At 46.4% G+C, this 17,120-nt stretch overlaps 1 protein-coding gene across 4 annotated transcripts in view; it reads right to left on the bottom strand.

Annotated features, from left to right (window-relative positions):
- SHANK3 (SH3 and multiple ankyrin repeat domains 3) overlaps nucleotides 1-17,120 on the bottom strand; it is a 1,690,229-nt gene that overhangs the window by 777,162 nt on the left and 895,947 nt on the right. The gene's annotated exons all lie outside the window — the stretch shown is intronic.

The raw sequence follows: 17,120 nt of genomic DNA, 5'->3' as shown, positions 1-17,120 counted from the left end.
GGAGCCAGGAGCTCCTGACCTGCTCTCTAGGTTTATGAGTATACTATCCTGAGGTAAGGCAGTCTATTGTGGGACCATTGAGAGGAGAGAATCACCTTACTGTTGGCCGAAGAGGATCATAAGTATTGCTTTGGGAAATTTTAGAACTTAAAAAGTTTTAGGGAGAGTAAAGTATTGGGGTATATTCTTTAGTGTGTATGTTTGTTATAAAAATCTAGCAATAAGGTGGGAAAAGCTTAGTTTGTGTGCGTATGTTATAAAAATCTAGCCATAAAGTAGGAAAAGCTTAGTTTGTGTGTGGTTGTCTTTTCCTCCCTCCCACCCCTAGCTCATCCTTTCATTTACAGGCAAGAGACACCTTCACATTAAAAATCAATCAGCCTTTTATCTATAACATAGGATTGCCCCTGGCTTTATTAAGAGTTTAATTATCCCATTGCAGATCACTACCAGATTAATTAGTAAATATACCAATAAATTTAAAGGACTCTAACTGTACGCATTCCTACTCCCATAGCTTTTTTTAAAGCAATTAAAAGCAAAAAACAGTCCCAAGTGTTAACAAATCATAAACCTGACATGGCTGGTGTTTCTCCATAGGCTTCTTCAGGGGTAGATTAAATTTGTGCATCCACTTTGACTTTCCACTACAAAAGGATATAGGATATTAAATATCAAAATATTAATAACATCAGGAAGTATTTCTTCACGGAGAGGGTGGTAGATGCCTGGAATGCCCTTCCGGAGGAAGTGGTGAAGACCAGTACTGTGAAGGGCTTCAAAGGGGCATGGGATAAACACTGGATCCATAAAGTCTAGAGGATGTGAATGAAGAGATGGTGGCTCGCGGGAATGACAGCTGCTACCTGGAGATAATACCCTTATTCAATAAACATACACACAGATAATGCAACTCCAACATTGCTCTATGCTTCAACGGCAAGAGGAAATGTGGAAAAAAGGATTTGTATTCACAAAAAAGCAGGGAGTAGCTTGCTTGTTATGGCAGTTACTACCCCGAATCAATTAAGCCTGATACTTCACTTGAAATACATATGCAGCACAATTGAACAGGCTGGGTAAACAAATAAGCGTGGGAGTAGCTTGCTTATTGTGGCGGTTACTACCCCTAACTAATTAACCTAGATATTTCACTTAGATGCAGTTCCATCACTGCTCTCTACATTAATGCTGGGGGTGGAAGGGAAATAGAACCAAAAGGTTACTAAGGGCCAAGAGTAACAGATAAGTATGAGAAAAAAAACAAGTGCAAAAGCTTGCTGGGCAGACTGGATGGGCTGTTTGGTCTTCTTCTGCCGTCATTTCTATGTTGTAACCGGAGATAGCATTTTTAGTGGGATATCTCGCCTCAACAGGAACTCATGGAGGAACACTGGAGCCATAAATTCAAAACTTTTATAGGCACTTGAATAGAATGTCCTTGTGAAATGATCTACGTTGGTAAAACCAAACAAGTAGTCAGAATTCATATGATTGAACACAGATTTAATTTACAACACCATCACTTAAACAAGCTCCTTGTGGCTCATTGCAAAGAAAAACCTCATACATTTAATGACTTGCAGTTCTGTGTCATAGATCAACATTTTGTGCATTGGCAAGGTGGAGATTTGAACCATCAACTCTTGCAATTGAAACAGAGGTGGATTTCAAGATTGCAATTGGTTGCACCATTAGGACTGAATGCAGAGGTGAAGCTCAGTGTTTTTGTGGGTTGATATCTGACATCATGACGTCACTACTAACTTACCTTTTTGATTACTGCAGATGAAGTGGCTATGGCTTTCTAGTCAAGTGCCTATAAAAGTTTTGAATTTATGGCTCCAGTGTTCTTCTATGAGCTCCTGTTGAGGCTAAATGTTCCACTAAAAATGGTATCTCCTGTTACAAGATAAGTATTTTTGTGTTATTATTGATGTGAATATTTTTATATTTAATATCCTATATCCTTTCGTAGTTGACAGTCGAAGTGGATTCACAATCTTAATCTACCCTGATGAAGCCTATGGCGAAACACCAGCTGTGTCGGGTTTATGATTTGTTAACACTTGGGACTGTTTCTCCTTATCTGTTTTTCAAGACGCAGCTCGACATTACCCGCCGAATTAGCAAGAAAAGGGTAAGTGCCATTTATGAGAGGTGTTAGGCTGCGATTCAGGAGGAGATGCTGGGAAACTTGGCGGGACAGAGGCGGATGGCAGGTAGGCCCGGAGTGAGCAAGTCAAAGGCACGTCTCGCTCCCTTCACAGCATCATGTGATCTCACTTGGGACTGTTTTTTGCTTTTAATTGCTTTAAAAAAAAGACTTAAAAAAATGATTCCACTTATAATTAAAAAGGTGGATGATTGATAGGTCAGCACGGTCCTAGCACTGAGGTGCATGACATGCTGTCAGGCTTGCTGAAACCTTTCCATAATTTCTAAAACTATTTTGTTCACTGGAGTTCACAAAGAAAATCTTTTTGGATATTTGATCCCAGATTTCAGTTATGCCAATATTGTCTGGGTAAATGTAACATCAGGACATGCTAGAGAGATAAAGTTCCTGGATGGAAGAAATGACAGCTATATGGAGCAATTGTTTCAGGAACCGATGAGAATGGGAGCTATTTTAGATCTAATTCTTAGTGGAGAGCAGGATTTAGGGGGTCATTTTTTAAAGCTAGCACACACGAAAAGGGACGTTTCACATGCGAAAAAGGGGCGGAGTCGGGGCGGCATCTGCCCCGGAAGAGGAGAAGTCAGAGCGGACGCCGCGAAGACAGCGTGGACGGCAAAAAGGTAAGGAGCCTTTTCGCTGCCCATTTTGCGCCCAACAGCACCACCTTTTAAGATGGCGCTATTGGGTGCGAAAGCCGGCAGCGATCGCACTGTGGAGGTGTGATCGCTGACGGCTATCACAGGCCCGCCCTCCGCTTTGCCCCCCCCCCCCCCCGCACCGTGGGATTCACACCACCGCGGTGTTTTAGAAAATATAGGCCTTAGTTAGTATGGCAGTAGTGATCATAACATGATCAAATTTGAATTAATGACTGGAAAGGGGACAATCAGTATATCCACACCTCTAGCACTAAATTTTCAAAAGGAAAACTGATAAAATGAGAAAAATAGAAAAAAACTGGGAGGAGTAGCTACAAAGGTTAAGAGTGTACAACAGGTGTGGACATTGTTAAAAAAATACCATCTTAGAAGCGCAATCCAGGTGTCTTCCACACGTTAAGAAAGGTGGAAGGAAGATCAAATGATTGCCAGTATGGTTAAAAGGTGAAATAAAAGAAGATATTTTAGCTAAAAGATCTTCCTTCAAAAACTGGAAGAAGGATCCATCTGAAGAAAATAAGAAAAAGCATAAGCATTGGCAAGTTAAATGAAAACCATTAATAAGATAAGCTGAAAGAATTCAGTTGGTCGTAGAGGCAAAAACTCGTAGTGAAAACTTTTTAAAATATATCTGAAGCAGGAAACCTGTGAGGGAGTCGGTTAGACTGTTAGATGATCAAGGTGTTAAAGAGGCACTTAAGGAAGATAAGGCCATCGTGGAAAGACTAAATTAATTCTTTGCTTCAGTGTTTACTGAGGAGGATGTTGGGGAAATACCCATTCCAGAGACTTTTTTCAAGGGTGACGATGCAGATGAACTGTCCTGAATCATCGTAAACCTGGAAAATGTAGTAGGCCAGATTGACAAACTGAAGAGTAGCAAATAACCTGGACTGTATGGTATACATCCCAGGGTTCTGAAAGAGCTCAAAAATTAAATTTCAGACCTATTACAAGTAATTTGTAACCTATCATTAAAATCATCCATTGTACGTGAAGATTGGAAGGTGGCCAGCGAGCCTGACTTCAGTGCCAGGAAAAATTGTGGAAACTTTTCTAAAGAATAAAATCACAGAACAAAAAATAAACATGATCTAACTGGACACAGCCAGGATGGAGTTACCCAAGGGAAGTCTTGCATCACAAATCAGCTACATTTTTTGAAGGGGTGAGTAAGCATGTGGATAAAGGTGAACTGGTAGATGTGGTGTATTTGGATTTTCAGAAGGCATTTGACAGAAGTCCCTCATGAGAGGCTTCTAAGAAAACTAAGAAGTCATGGGATAGGAGGAGATGTCCTTTTCTGGATTGCAAACTGGTTAAAAGACAGGAAAGAGAGAGTATGATTAAATCATCTGTTTTCACAATGGATAAAGGTAAACAGTGGAGTGCCTCAGGGATCTTACTTGGACCAGTGCTTTTTAGTATATTTATAAATGATCTGGAAAGGGGTATGATAAGTCAGGTGATCAAATTTGCAGATGACACAAAATTATTTCGAGTAATTAAGTCACAAGCAGGTTGTGATAAATTGCAAGAGACCCTTGTAAGACTGGAAGATTGGTCTTCTAAATGGCAGATGAAATTTATTGTAGACAAGTGCAAGGTGATGAATATAGAGAAAAATAACCCTTGCTGTATTTACACGATGTTAGGCTCCATATTAGAAGCTACCACCCAGGAAAGAGATCTAGGCATCATAGTGGATAATAGAGATGTGAATCGTGTGATCGATCGTCTTAACGATCGATTTCAGCTGTGGGGGGGGGGGAGGGAATCTTATCGTCGCGGTTTTGTTTTTTAAAATATCGTGTAAATCGTAAATCGGGGGAGGGTGGGAAAACCGACACACTAAAACATCCCTAAAACCCACCCCGACCCTTTAAAATAAATCCCCCACCCTCCCGAACCCCCCCAAAATGCCTTAAATTACCTGGGGTCCAGAGGAAGGGTCCCGGTGTGATCTTTTACTCTCGGGCTTCCGGTGCATTGTAGAGGTGGCGCCGGCGCTACCTTTGCCCTGTCATATGACAACAAGGCAAAGGTAGCGCCGGCGCCATTTTGTTTTTTTGTCCCCCGACATCAGGAGCGTAGGAGATCGCTCCCGGACCCCCGCTGGACCCCCAGGGACTTTTGGCCAGCTTGGGGGGGCCTCCTGACCCCCACAAGACTTGCCAAAAGTCCAGCGGGGGTCCGGGAACGACCTCCTAAACTCGAATCGTTTTGCCGTACGGCAAAATGGCGCGGCCATACGGCGTATGGGGAAGCCCGAGAGTAAAAGATCACACCGGGACCCTTCCTCTGGACCCCAGGTAATTTAAGGCATTTTGGGGGGGGTTCGGGAGGGTGGGGGATTTATTTTAAAGGGTCGGGGTGGGTTTTAGGGATGTTTTAGTGTGCTGGTTTTCCCGCCCTCCCCCGATTTACGCTGTATGGCCGGCGTCATTTTGCCGTATGGCCGGCGCCATTTTGCCGTACGGCAAAACGATTCGAGTTTAGGAGGTCGTTCCCGGACCCCCGCTGGACTTTTGGCAAGTCTTGTGGTGGTCAGGAGGCCCCCCCAAGCTAGCCAAAAGTCCCTGGGGGTCCAGCGGGGGTCCGGGAGCGATCTCCTACGCTCCTGACGTCGGGGGACAAAAAACCAAAATGGCGCCGGTGCTACCTTTGCCCTGCTGTCATATGACAGGGCAAAGGTAGCGCCGGCGCCATTTCTACAACGCACCGGAAGCCCGAGAGTAAAAGATCACACCGGGACCCTTCCTCTGGACCCCAGGTAATTTAAGGCATTTTGGGGGGGTTCGGGAGGGTGGGGGATTTATTTTAAAGGGTCGGGGTGGATTTTAGGGTTGTTTTAGTGTGCCGGTTTTCCCACCCTCCCCCTTCCCCTCCCCCTTCCCCCGATTTACGATTTTTGACAATAAATCGGGGGAATTCCTATTAAATATCACCTCTAACGATTTTTGACGATTTAAAATATATCGGACGATATTTTAAATCGTCAAAAAACGATTCACATCCCTAGTGGATAATACATTGAAATTGTTGGCTCGGTGTGCTGTGGCAGTCAAAAACGTAAACAGAATGTTAGGAATTATTAGGAAGGGAATGGCGAATAAAATGGTGGATGTCATAATGTATTTGTATTGCTCCTTGGCAAGACCACATCTTGAATACTGTGTGCAATTCTGGTCACCGCATCTCAATAAAGATATAGTTGCACTGGAGAAAGTACAGAGAAGGGCGACCAAAATGATAAAGGCATAGAAAGGCTCCCCTATGAGGAAAGCCTAAAGAGGCTGTTCAACTTGAAGAAGAGATGGCTGAGGGAGGATATTAGAGGTCTACAAAATTATGAAAGGATGTGAACAGGCAAATGTGAATCGGTTATTTACTTTCAGATAATAGAAAGACTAAGGAGCACTTCATGAAGTTAGCAAGTAGCATATTTAAAACAAATTGGAGAAAATTATTTTTCACTCAACGCACAATTAAGCTATGGAATTTATTGCCTGAAGATGTGGCTAAGGCAGTTGGTGTAGCTGGGTTTAAAAAAGGTTTGGATAAGTTCTTGTAGGAAAAGTCTATAAACTGCTTTTAATCAATAAGGAATAGCCACTGCTTGTTATCAGCATTAGTACTTTGGGATCTATTTAATGTTTGGGTACTTGCCAGGTACTTGTGAATTGGATTGGCCACTCCTGGAAACAGAAAACTGGGCTTACTGGACCCTTCTTCTGACCCAGTATGGCATATCTTATGTTCTTATGTTCTTATAATAAAACTTGATATTGCATTAGAAAAGGCTGGAGTCTGTATGGTTTTCTATTCCAGCTCAGAATACTTGCTCGGTCATTCTCACTTATGGTGTCAGATGTCAGGTGTCAGGTTGGGGATTTTTTCTAAGCTTGGCACAAAAACCCCCCAATTCTCCAAGGGAGAAAATTGAAACAAAGTGCTTTGGGGTAGATTTTCAAAGGGTTACATGCATAACATACGCGTGCAACCCTTTAAAAACCCTCCTGCGCGCGCTGAGCCCATTTTGCATAGGCTCGGCAGCGCGTGCAAGCCCTGGGACGCACGTATGTCCCAGGGCTTTGAAAAAGGGGTGGGAAGGGGGCAGGGCTGGGGGTGGGGCAGCGGCGATCCCGAGTCCTCCGGCAGAGTGGCCGTGCCAGAGGACTGCACGCCGGCAGATGGCCGGCACACGCAAGTCACGCCTGCCTCGGGCAGGCATAACTTAGAGAACAAAGGTAAGAGGGGGATTTAGGTAGGACTGGGGGGTGGGTTAGATAAGGGAAAGGAGGGGAAGGTGGGAAGGAGCGAAAGGAAATTTCCCTCTGAGACCGCTCCAATTTAAAGGAGAGTTGAAAGCAGCAATGAGGCTGAAGCCAAAACAGACACTAAGGGACAGCAGCCCACAAAGAGGAAGGCATCTGACCAAGTAGAATGCCATGGAATTGATCCTACAGTTATTGTGTTTGAGGTACCAAAAAGCTCATGGTGGAACTCATGCCTGGAAGAGGAAATAGAGAGTGTCCAGAAGAGGGCATTACTGAGTGGCCTGCTGGATGCAGCATCAATTGGCCTATGGGAGGCAATGCAGAGGAACTAGATGCAGGTGCTGCAGAGAGACCGGAAGGAGGTTCAGCAGAGAGACCAGATGGAGGCACTGTCATGGGACCAGATGCACATGGTGCAGTGAGGCCTGAGAGAGGCACCACCAAGAGGCCAGATGGAAGTGCCATAGAAAAGCCGGAAGAAGAAGCTGCAGTGGAGAGCCCAGATAGAGGCACTGCAGAGATCCCAGAAAGATGTGCCACAGAGAGCCCAGAGGGAGGAGCTATGGAGAGCTCAGAGAGAGGGGCTGCAGAGGAGCCAATGTATGACACTACAGAGGGGTCAGAAGCTGACTCTGCAGCATGGCCAGAGGGATCCAGGGAGAGTGAAAACACTCAGGCCAATGGGTCCAAGCTGAAGAAGGGTATGTGATGGAGTGACACTATTTTCCCCCTTTAAATCTGTGCAGGATGAGGCATTTAGCCTGGTCCACCTTAAATCTCAGAGGGAAAGAGCCCTATGGGCAGGACAGAAGAGCTCTGTGGATGGGACCTGCTGGGACATTAAGAATGTGAGATCAGCTGGGATCAGGAGGCCTCTGTGTCTCCAGGAGCAAGGAGTTCCTCACCCTCTCTGAAGGTTTATGAGTACACTGTCCTGAAGTAAGGCAGTCTACTGTGAAATTGTTTTGATGTTATAGTAATAAAACTTGAAATTGCATTAGAAAAGGCTAGTTTTCTGCTCCAACCCAGAAGACTTGCTCAGTCATCCTCACATATGGACTGCTGTAATTCTAGCTTTATTAACTTACCAACTAGCACTATTGGGGCTCTCCAAATTGAGCAAAATGTGGCTGCTAGAATTTTGACAGGTGTTTGGCTTCTGATTGCATGGTGAATAAAATGTAAGATTGTGTCTATTATCTATAAGGTTTTAAACAATAAGACGCCACTGTGTGTCAGATCATATCAAGAATCTATAGACCTGCTTGTGTGCTTTGGTCTAGTAAATCAAGTTCTTCTAGATATTGTGTCACCTAAATTGGTACACTTGACTGAGGCTTGCAAGACAGGCGAAGAGAGAATTTGAAATGAAGTTGGCTGTAGAGGCAAAAACTCATTAAAAAAAACTTTAAAAAATATATCCGAAGCAAGAAACCTGTGAGGGAGTTGGTTGGACAATTAGATGACCAAGGTGTTAAAGGGGCTCTTAAGGAAGATAAGGCCATTGCAGAAATGAATTCTATGCTTCCGTTTTTACTAATGAGGATGTTGGGGAGATACCAGTTCCGGAGATGGTTTTTAAGGGTGATGAGTCAGACGAACTGAACCAAATCACTGTGAACATGGAAGATGTAGTAGGCCAGATTGACAAACTAAAGAGTAGCAAATCACCTGGACTGGATGATATGCATCCTAGGGTACTGAAGGAACTAAAAAATGAAATTCCTGATCTATTAGTTAAAATTTGTAACCTATCATTAAAATCATCCATTGTACCTGAAGACTGGAGGGTGGCCAATGTAACCCCAATATTTAAAAAGGGCTCCAGGGGCCATCCTGGAAACTATAGACCAGTGAGCCTGACTTCAGTGCTGGGAAAAATAGTGAAAACTATTCTAAAGATCAAAATCGTAGAGCATATAGAAAGACATGGTTTAATGGAATACAGACAACATGGATTTACCCAAGGCAAGTCTTGCCTAACAAATCCGCTTCATTTTTTTGAAGGGGTTAATAAACATGTGGATAAAGGGGAACTGGTAGATGTAGTGTATTTGGATTTTCAGAAGGCGTTTGACAAAGTCCCTCATGAGAGGCTTCTTAGAAAACTAAAATGTCATGGGATAGGAGGTGATGTTCTTTCATGTATTGTTGCACTTGGAGGTGGACCCTTGTCCTGGAGCTGTGGAGAACGGCTCCCTGGTAGGGACCAGGAAGCACCTGCCCTCAGGAGGTGGAGCACAGGAGGAGACAGAGGCTAGGATGAGCTTCACCACTGGAAGCCCGTGGTCCCCCCGGGTGAAGCCCGTAGGGACCCGGGCCGCTTGGACTTAGGTGGGCCTCGCAGGGTCTCCTGGAGAGGTAGTAGAGAGGCTTGCCCACGGACAACAAGGGAGCACGGTCGGACTCGAGGCTGTAGGTCTGGTGGAGCAAGGAAGACCAGAACAGCGTAAGCGATGACACGGGAAAGGACAGAGCCAGAATCAAAAGACGTGGTCAATGGCAGCCGAGGTCAGAATCCGAGGATCAGTCCGAGGAGTAGTCAACGAGGCAGGGGTCAGGTTCCAGAGGTCAGACGAGGTCACAAGGCAGGCAGAGGTCAGAATCCAGGCAGCAGCAGAATGGTCAAGGAGCAGGCCGAGGTCAGTACCAGAGAGACAGTCCGAGGGTACTATCTGGGGAGACAGGACAGATAGACGCTGGACCAGAAGGACACTGGAACAGTAGGACGCTGGAACAAGACTGGAACAAGACTGTGAACGCGGAGGCAAACTAGTACACATGCAGTGCCGACCCGATTGACAAGGCAAGGAAGTTCAGGCTGGGATTTCCTTATATTGAGCATTCAATCAGAGTGCGCTGCAGAGCTAGGACCCGCCTCTGGCCCTACAAGAGGCCGGGCGTTCCGCACGCGTGCCTGTAGGAGACGCCGAACCTCAGCATGAGGCCTGGTGCGCAGTGGAAGGCCCTGCGACTGCTGCCGTGGGATGCCGAGGCCTGGAGGAGCTCATGGCTGCTGCTGGGAGGCCAACCCATGAGTGCAGAGGAGCTAGTAAGGTGAGCAGGCCCGTGCGTGGGCCGGACGCGGACAAGGCACGTAACACTACCCCCCCTTCTAGGCCTCCCTCTACGCAGTCGTGGCTTTTCAGGATAAGTCCTATAGAAGGTTCTGAGGAGCTCTTTATTGAGAATGTTGTGGGAGGGTTCCCATGAGTTCTCCTCAGCCCCATAACCCTCCCAGGCTAAGAGGTATTCCCATCTACCTCGACGCCGACGGACGTCAAGGATCTCTCTTACCTGGAGTGATGAGCCTGGTTCGGTAGAGATCCGCGGAGGTGAAGGATCTCTACGAGAGGGCCAGGAGAGGACCAAAGGTTTCAACAGAGAGACATGGAATGTGTTGTGGATACCCATGGCACGAGGCAGCTGGAGCTGATAAGACACTGCTCCCACTCTTCAAAGCACTGGAAACGGGCCGATGTACTTGGGAGCCAGACGATGAGAAGGAAGTCTCAACCTTGTGTGTCGGGTGCTTAACAACACCTTCTGACCAGGACGGAAGAGTGGGGTGGGACGTCTATGGGCATCAGAAGTATGCTTGGAGCGCTTAGCGGCCTGGGTAAGGTGTTCTTTGACTTGATTCCACACCTGACAAATGGTGTGGGCCATGGATTGCGCAGCTGGAGAAGGAATAGTCAGAGGAACTGGAAGTGGCAGCCGAGGTTGTCGTCCGAATACCACCGAGAACAGAGATACATCAGTGGCAGCAGCAAAGTGGGTATTGTGCGACAGCTCAGCCCAGGGTAACAGATCAGACCAGTTGTCCTGCTGGTCATTCACGTAGGAACGGAGGAATGTTTTCAAGGTTCGGTTGGTCCTTTTAGCTTGACCATTGGCCTGTGGGTGATAGGCCGATGTGAAATTCAAGGCAATGTTAAACCTTTTGCATAGGGAGCGCCAGTTCCTGTCGGCAAACTGTGGTCCTCGATTGGATATAATTTCCTTTGGGAGTCCATGGAGATGGAAAATGTTTTTCAGAAACAACTTGGCTAGTTCTGGGGCCGATGGGAGGCCCGGCAAGGGAATGAAGTGGCCCATTTTCGAAAAACGGTCGATGATGACCCAGATTATGGTATTGTTTTCAGGTCTGTGATGAAGTCCATTGAGATGCTGGACCATGGCTCGGTAGGTGCTGGAAGCGGTTGCAGTAGGCCCCAAGGCTGTCCGGTAGGCGGCTTCTGTTGGATGCAGACGGGACATGAATCTACATAGTTACGAGAGTCTTGCATCATGTTGGGCCACCAGTAATATCTCTGTAATATCTCTAGGGTCCTGGCACTACCCAGGTGTCCTGCCAACTTGGAATCATGGGCCCATTTCAGAACTCGTTCATGTAATCTACGTGGAATGACAGTTTCCCAACTGGAACTGTAGTGGTCACGGCAAGGGATATGCAGGCAGGATATATGATGTGTCTGGGAACATCAGGAACATCCTCTGGTTTGAAGGATCTTGATAGTGCATCAGCACAGAGGTTCTTGGAAGCTGGGCGATAACACAGAACGAAATTGAACCGTTCAAAGAAGAGCGCCAATCGAGCTTGTCTAGGATTCAAGAGTTGAGCTTCTTTAAGGTGCTCAAGATTCATATGGTAGGTGAAAATGGTAAATTTGTGTTGCGCCCCTTCCAACCAGGGGTGCCACTCTTGGTGCGCCAACTTGATGGCGAGAAGTTCTTGGTCACCAACGGTGTAGTGCTGCTCTGTAGGAGAGAACTTGTATGAGTAAAATTTAGTTTAGTTTAGTTTATTGGTGTTTATATACCGGTGTATCAGATGAACCTTCACATCGGTTTACAAAATTACAACACATTTAGAAATACATTAATTGATAAAATAGTAACAGCTAAAAACTACACAAAGTAAAAGATAAATTAGCTGTTAAAATAATCTAAGAATCAATAGAGAATTCATAAAACAGGAATCAAATTTAAATAAACATAATAATAAAAACAATAAAAGAACATATAATAAGACAAATACAAAATACAAATAAAAATAATAATAGCCATCAAAAATTAAGAAGGGTGTGCGTGCTCTACGATTGTCGCTCATTCATTCCATTACATGCTCTTCTTAGCATTCTGATCTGTAGTTTCGTACTCAATATAGGCCCATTTAAATAACCAGGTTTTTAATTCGGATTAAAATTGCTTTTTTTCTGCAGCGAGCCTTAAAGACGTTGGTAAGGAATTCCAAAGTTTAGTTCCAGTGATAGATAGAACACGCTCCCTTACATGGGTAAGCCTAGCAGATCTAATAGTAGGAACTGATAGAAGACCTTTATCAGCTGATCACAAATCCCTCTGCGGTACATGAAGGCGTAAAGATGTAATGAACAAGGTATCAATTTACCCTTTGGAGAAAACTGACTTAAGATGGCTCCTGCTCCAATTGCAGAGGCATCGACTTCGACGACGAATGGATGTCTTGGGTCTGGATGCTGAAGACAAGGACAAGAACAGAAAGCTTCTTTTAGTGTCTGAAAGGCGGCTTATGCTTTGGGATTCCACACACAAGTATTAGCCCCTTTCTTGGTCATGGCGGTGAGCGGAGCAGTTAGGGTAGAATAATTGGCAATGAAGCTCCTGTAATAATTTGTAAAGCCAAGGAAACGTTGTAAGGCCCATAGGCCTACTGGCTGGGGCCAGTCTCAGATCCCCTGGACTTTATCTGGATCCATGGAGAAACCTCGGTCAGATATGATGTACCCTAGGAAGGGTAAGCGATTCTACTGGAAGAGGCACTTTTCTAGCTTGGCATAAAGATGATTTTCTCTTAGATGTTGGAGGATGATCTGAACATGATCTCAATGGGATTCCAGGTCTTTGGAAAAGAAAAGTAGGTCGTCAAGATATACGATTACGAATGAGTACAAGAGGTCTTGGAGTATTTCGTTCATAAGGTTGGAGGAACTCCAGGTTCCTCCAACCAAAGCCACTAGACATATTACCTTGAGAGATCGGGCCCTCTCTACCGCCGGTCCCCCTTTATGGAATTCCATCCCCCCAGACCTAAGACAGGAACACTGCCTCCCAACCTTCAGGAAGAGACTTAAGACTTGGCTCTTCAAACAAGCTTTCCCGGACTCCAGCTAATGTCCTTCAACTTCAAGTTCTATAACACAACCAGCTCATTTAACTGTTCGTTGTAAATATTTAAAATGCTATTAACCTTTTCTTTTTCCTTCCTCTCCCAGTTTAAGCATCCCTGTTTTTTGTAACTGCTTTCTTCCAGACTACAGTTCCAGTTTGTTTTTTCTTTCTATGCACCACTGTTTTAATGTAAACCAGCATGATGTGATTTTATCATGAATGCCGGTATATAAAAACCTTAAATAAATAAATAAATAAATAAATAAATAAATAAATAAATAAAATAAGGCATTGAAAGACCGCTGGGGCACTGCATAGCCCAAAGGGCATCATGGTATATTCATAGTGACCATCCCTCGTGTTGAATGCGGTTTTCCAGATATCTTCAGGTTGGATGCGTACCAAATTGTACGCACCTCTCAGATCCAACTTGGTGAAGATCAATGCCCCTTGAAGGCAGTCAAACAGCTTACTGATAAGGGGAAGGGGGTATTGGTCTTTGCGGGCTATGGCGTTGAGCCCTCTGTAGTCAATACAAGGGTGTAAACCGCTGTCCTTTTTCTTAACGAAGAAAAAGCCCGCTCCAGCGGGAGAATCAAAGGGACAAATGAACCCTTTGTCTAGGTTCTCTTTCATATACTCAGACATGGCTAGGGTTTCTGGGTGAGACAATGGATAAGTTCTGCCCTTGGGAGGTGTCATGCCCGGCAGAAGTTCTATGGAGCAATTGAACTTGCATAACGGAGGCAAGGTATCCACCTTCTCCTTCGAGAAGATGTCTTCGAACTCAACATATTGAGTAGGCAAACCAGATAGAGTGGTAGACTTCAGGACAGAGACTACTGGAGATGTTTGACGTAGACACGTCTTCTGGCATTTGGAACCCCACTGCACCAAATGCAGGGAATGCCAATCGAACTGGGGTTCGTGGACCTGGAGCCAGGGCAGCCCCAGGATAACTGGATGTGTAGAACATTTTAACACATAGAAGGTCATCTCCTCCTCGTGGAGAGTGCCCACAGTAAAACGGACAGCCACTGTTCGATGGGTGATGAGCCCTGGAAGATGTTCTTCTTGAATGGAGGTGATGCGGAGGCTCACATCTAATGGCTGAAGAGGAATGTTCAGAAGCTTGACAATGTCATCCATGATGAAGCTGCCATTTGCTCCTGTATCGACAAGAGCAGTGGTGGCGAAGGAGTGGGCCTCGATGCCCAGAGAGACTGGAAGCAGGAGTTGGGGCCAGTGACAGTAGTGCCTAAGCTTGGGACCCCCGCCGGTCTCAGGTGTTGCAGTTTTCCGGATGGACCGGACAGGACTGCCGAAGATGTCTGGAAGTGTCACAGTAAATGCAAAGACCCTCCTCCCTCCGACGGAGATGTTCGGTCAGAGACAGTTGCCCACGGTTCACCTCCATAGGTTCCACCACGGGAGAAGGTGGTGGTGCTGGAGTCTTGGCTGGAGGACTCTGGACACGCGTGGGATGAGGAATTGGAGAATGGGAAGCCTTTACGTCTAGGCCCCTTTGCCAGAGACGATGGTCGATCTTCCTGGTGAGGGAAATCAGGTCCTCTAGAGACTTGGGAGTCTCACAGACGGAGAGTTCATCTTTGAGAGCACTGGAGAGTCCATCTAGGAAGATGGCTTGCAGACAATCTTCTTGCCACCCGAGCTCAGTGGCCAGGGTCCTGAACTCCACCTGAACTCCACCGTATACTCAGAGAGGGTCCGTGACCCTTGACGGAGGTGGAGTAGATTATGGCTGGCTACAGCTTGGCGGCCTGGGTCTCCGAAGGTCTGCTTGAAGAGAGCAACAAACTCAGATAACTTGGAAAGCATGGGATCAGAGCGTTCCCATAAGAGAGAGGCCCATGCAAGAGCCTTCCCTTCCAGGCGAGAAAGGATGAAGGTCACTTTGGTGGTTTCCTTCAGGAACAAGGAGCGTTGCAGTACAAATTGCATGAAGCACTGATTGAGGAAGCCACGACAGGAGCGTGGGTCGCTGTTGTATCGAGGAGGGCAGGGAGCACCAATGATGCTTTGGGTAGCATAGAGGCCAATAGGCCCACGGGATTGGTCAGAGCTGTATCTCGCAGCTGGGAACGGAGCTCTTCCACCGAAAAAGCTAGCGATTCCAAAGCCCTGCGATGTTCTTGGACTGTGGCGGCCAAATCCAGTAGGGTCCTGAAGGCGAAGACTCCGCCGAATCCATGGCCTTGGCAACCTGTTATGCTTGGAGGTGGACCCTTGTCCTGGAGCAGTGGAGAATGGCTCCCTGGTAGGGACCAGGAATCACCTGCCCCCAGGAGGTGGAGCACAGGAGGAGACAGAGGCTAGGATGAGCTTCACCACTGGAAGCCCGTGGTCCCCCAGGTGAAGCCTGTCGGGACTCAGGGCTGCTTGGACTTAGGTGGGCCTCGCAGGGTCTCCTGGAGAGGTAGTAGAGAGGCTTGCCCACGGATAGCAAGGGAGCGCGGTTGGACTCGAGGCTGTAGATCTGGTGGAGCAAAGAAGACCAGAACAGCGTAGGTGATGACAAGGCAAGGGACAGAGCCAGAATCAGGAGACGTGGTCAATGGCAGCCGAGGTCAGAATCCGAGGATCAGTCCGAGGAGTAGTCAACGAGGCAGGGGTCAGGTTCCAGAGGTCAGACGAGGTCACAAGGCAGGCAGAGATCAGGATCCAGGCAGCGGGCAGAATGGTCAAGGAGCAGGCCGAGGTCAGTACCAGAGAGGCAGTCCGAGGGTACTACCTGGGGAGACAGGACAGACAGATGCTGGAACAGAAGGACGCTGGAACAGTAGGATGCTGGAACACGACTGGAACAAGGCTGGAACAAGGCTGTGAACGCGGAGGCAAGATAGTACACATGCAGTGCCAACCCGATTGCCAAGGCAAGGCAGTGCAGGCAGGGACTTCCTTATATTGAGCATTCAATCAGGGCGCGCCGCGGAGCTAGGACCCACCCCTGGCCCTACAAGAGGCCGGGCAGTCCGCGCGAATAGGGGCGTGGCCAACACCACTGGAGATGCCGAACTCCAGCGTGAGACTTGGTGCGCAGTGGAAGGCCCAGCAACCACCGCCATGGGACGCCGAGGCCTAGAGGAGCTTACGGTTGCCGCTGGGGAGGCCGACCCGTGACCTGTAGAATTGCTAGCAAGGTGAGCAGGCCCGTGCGCAGGCCGAGCGTGGACAGGGCACATAACATGTATTACAAATGGGTTAAAAGACAAAAAACAGAGAGTAGGATTAAATGGTCAATTTTCTCAGTGGAAAAGGGTAAACAGTGGAGTACCTCAGGGATCTGTACTTGGACTGGTGCTTTTCAATATATTTATAAATGATCTGGAAAGGAATACGACAAGTGAGATTATCAAATCTGCGGATGATACACAATTATTCAGAGTAGTTAAATCACAAGCGGAATGTGATATATTACAGAAGGACCTTGTGAGACTGGAAGATTGGGCATCTAAATGACAGATGAAATTTAATGTGGACAAGTGCAAGGTGTTGCATATAGCGAAGAATAACCCTTGCTTAGTTATACAATGTTAGGTTCCATATTAGGAGCTACCACCCAGGAAAAAGATCTAGGCATCATAGTGGATAATACTTTGAAATTGTCGGCTCAGTGTGCTGCAACTGTCAAAAAAGCAAACAGAATGTTAGGAATTATTAGGAAGGGAATGGTTAATAAAACGGAAAATGTCATAATGTTTCTGTATCGCTCCATGGTGAGACCGCACCTTGAATACTGTGTACAATTCTGGTCGCCACATCTCAAAAAAGATATAGTGCGATGGAGAAGGTACAGAGAAGGGCAACCAAAATGATAAAGGGGAT

This window comes from Rhinatrema bivittatum, chromosome 9 (genome assembly GCF_901001135.1).
Source record: "Rhinatrema bivittatum chromosome 9, aRhiBiv1.1, whole genome shotgun sequence".
Lineage (NCBI taxonomy): Eukaryota > Metazoa > Chordata > Amphibia > Gymnophiona > Rhinatrematidae > Rhinatrema > Rhinatrema bivittatum.
This window is presented reverse-complemented; position numbering and strand designations above follow the sequence as displayed.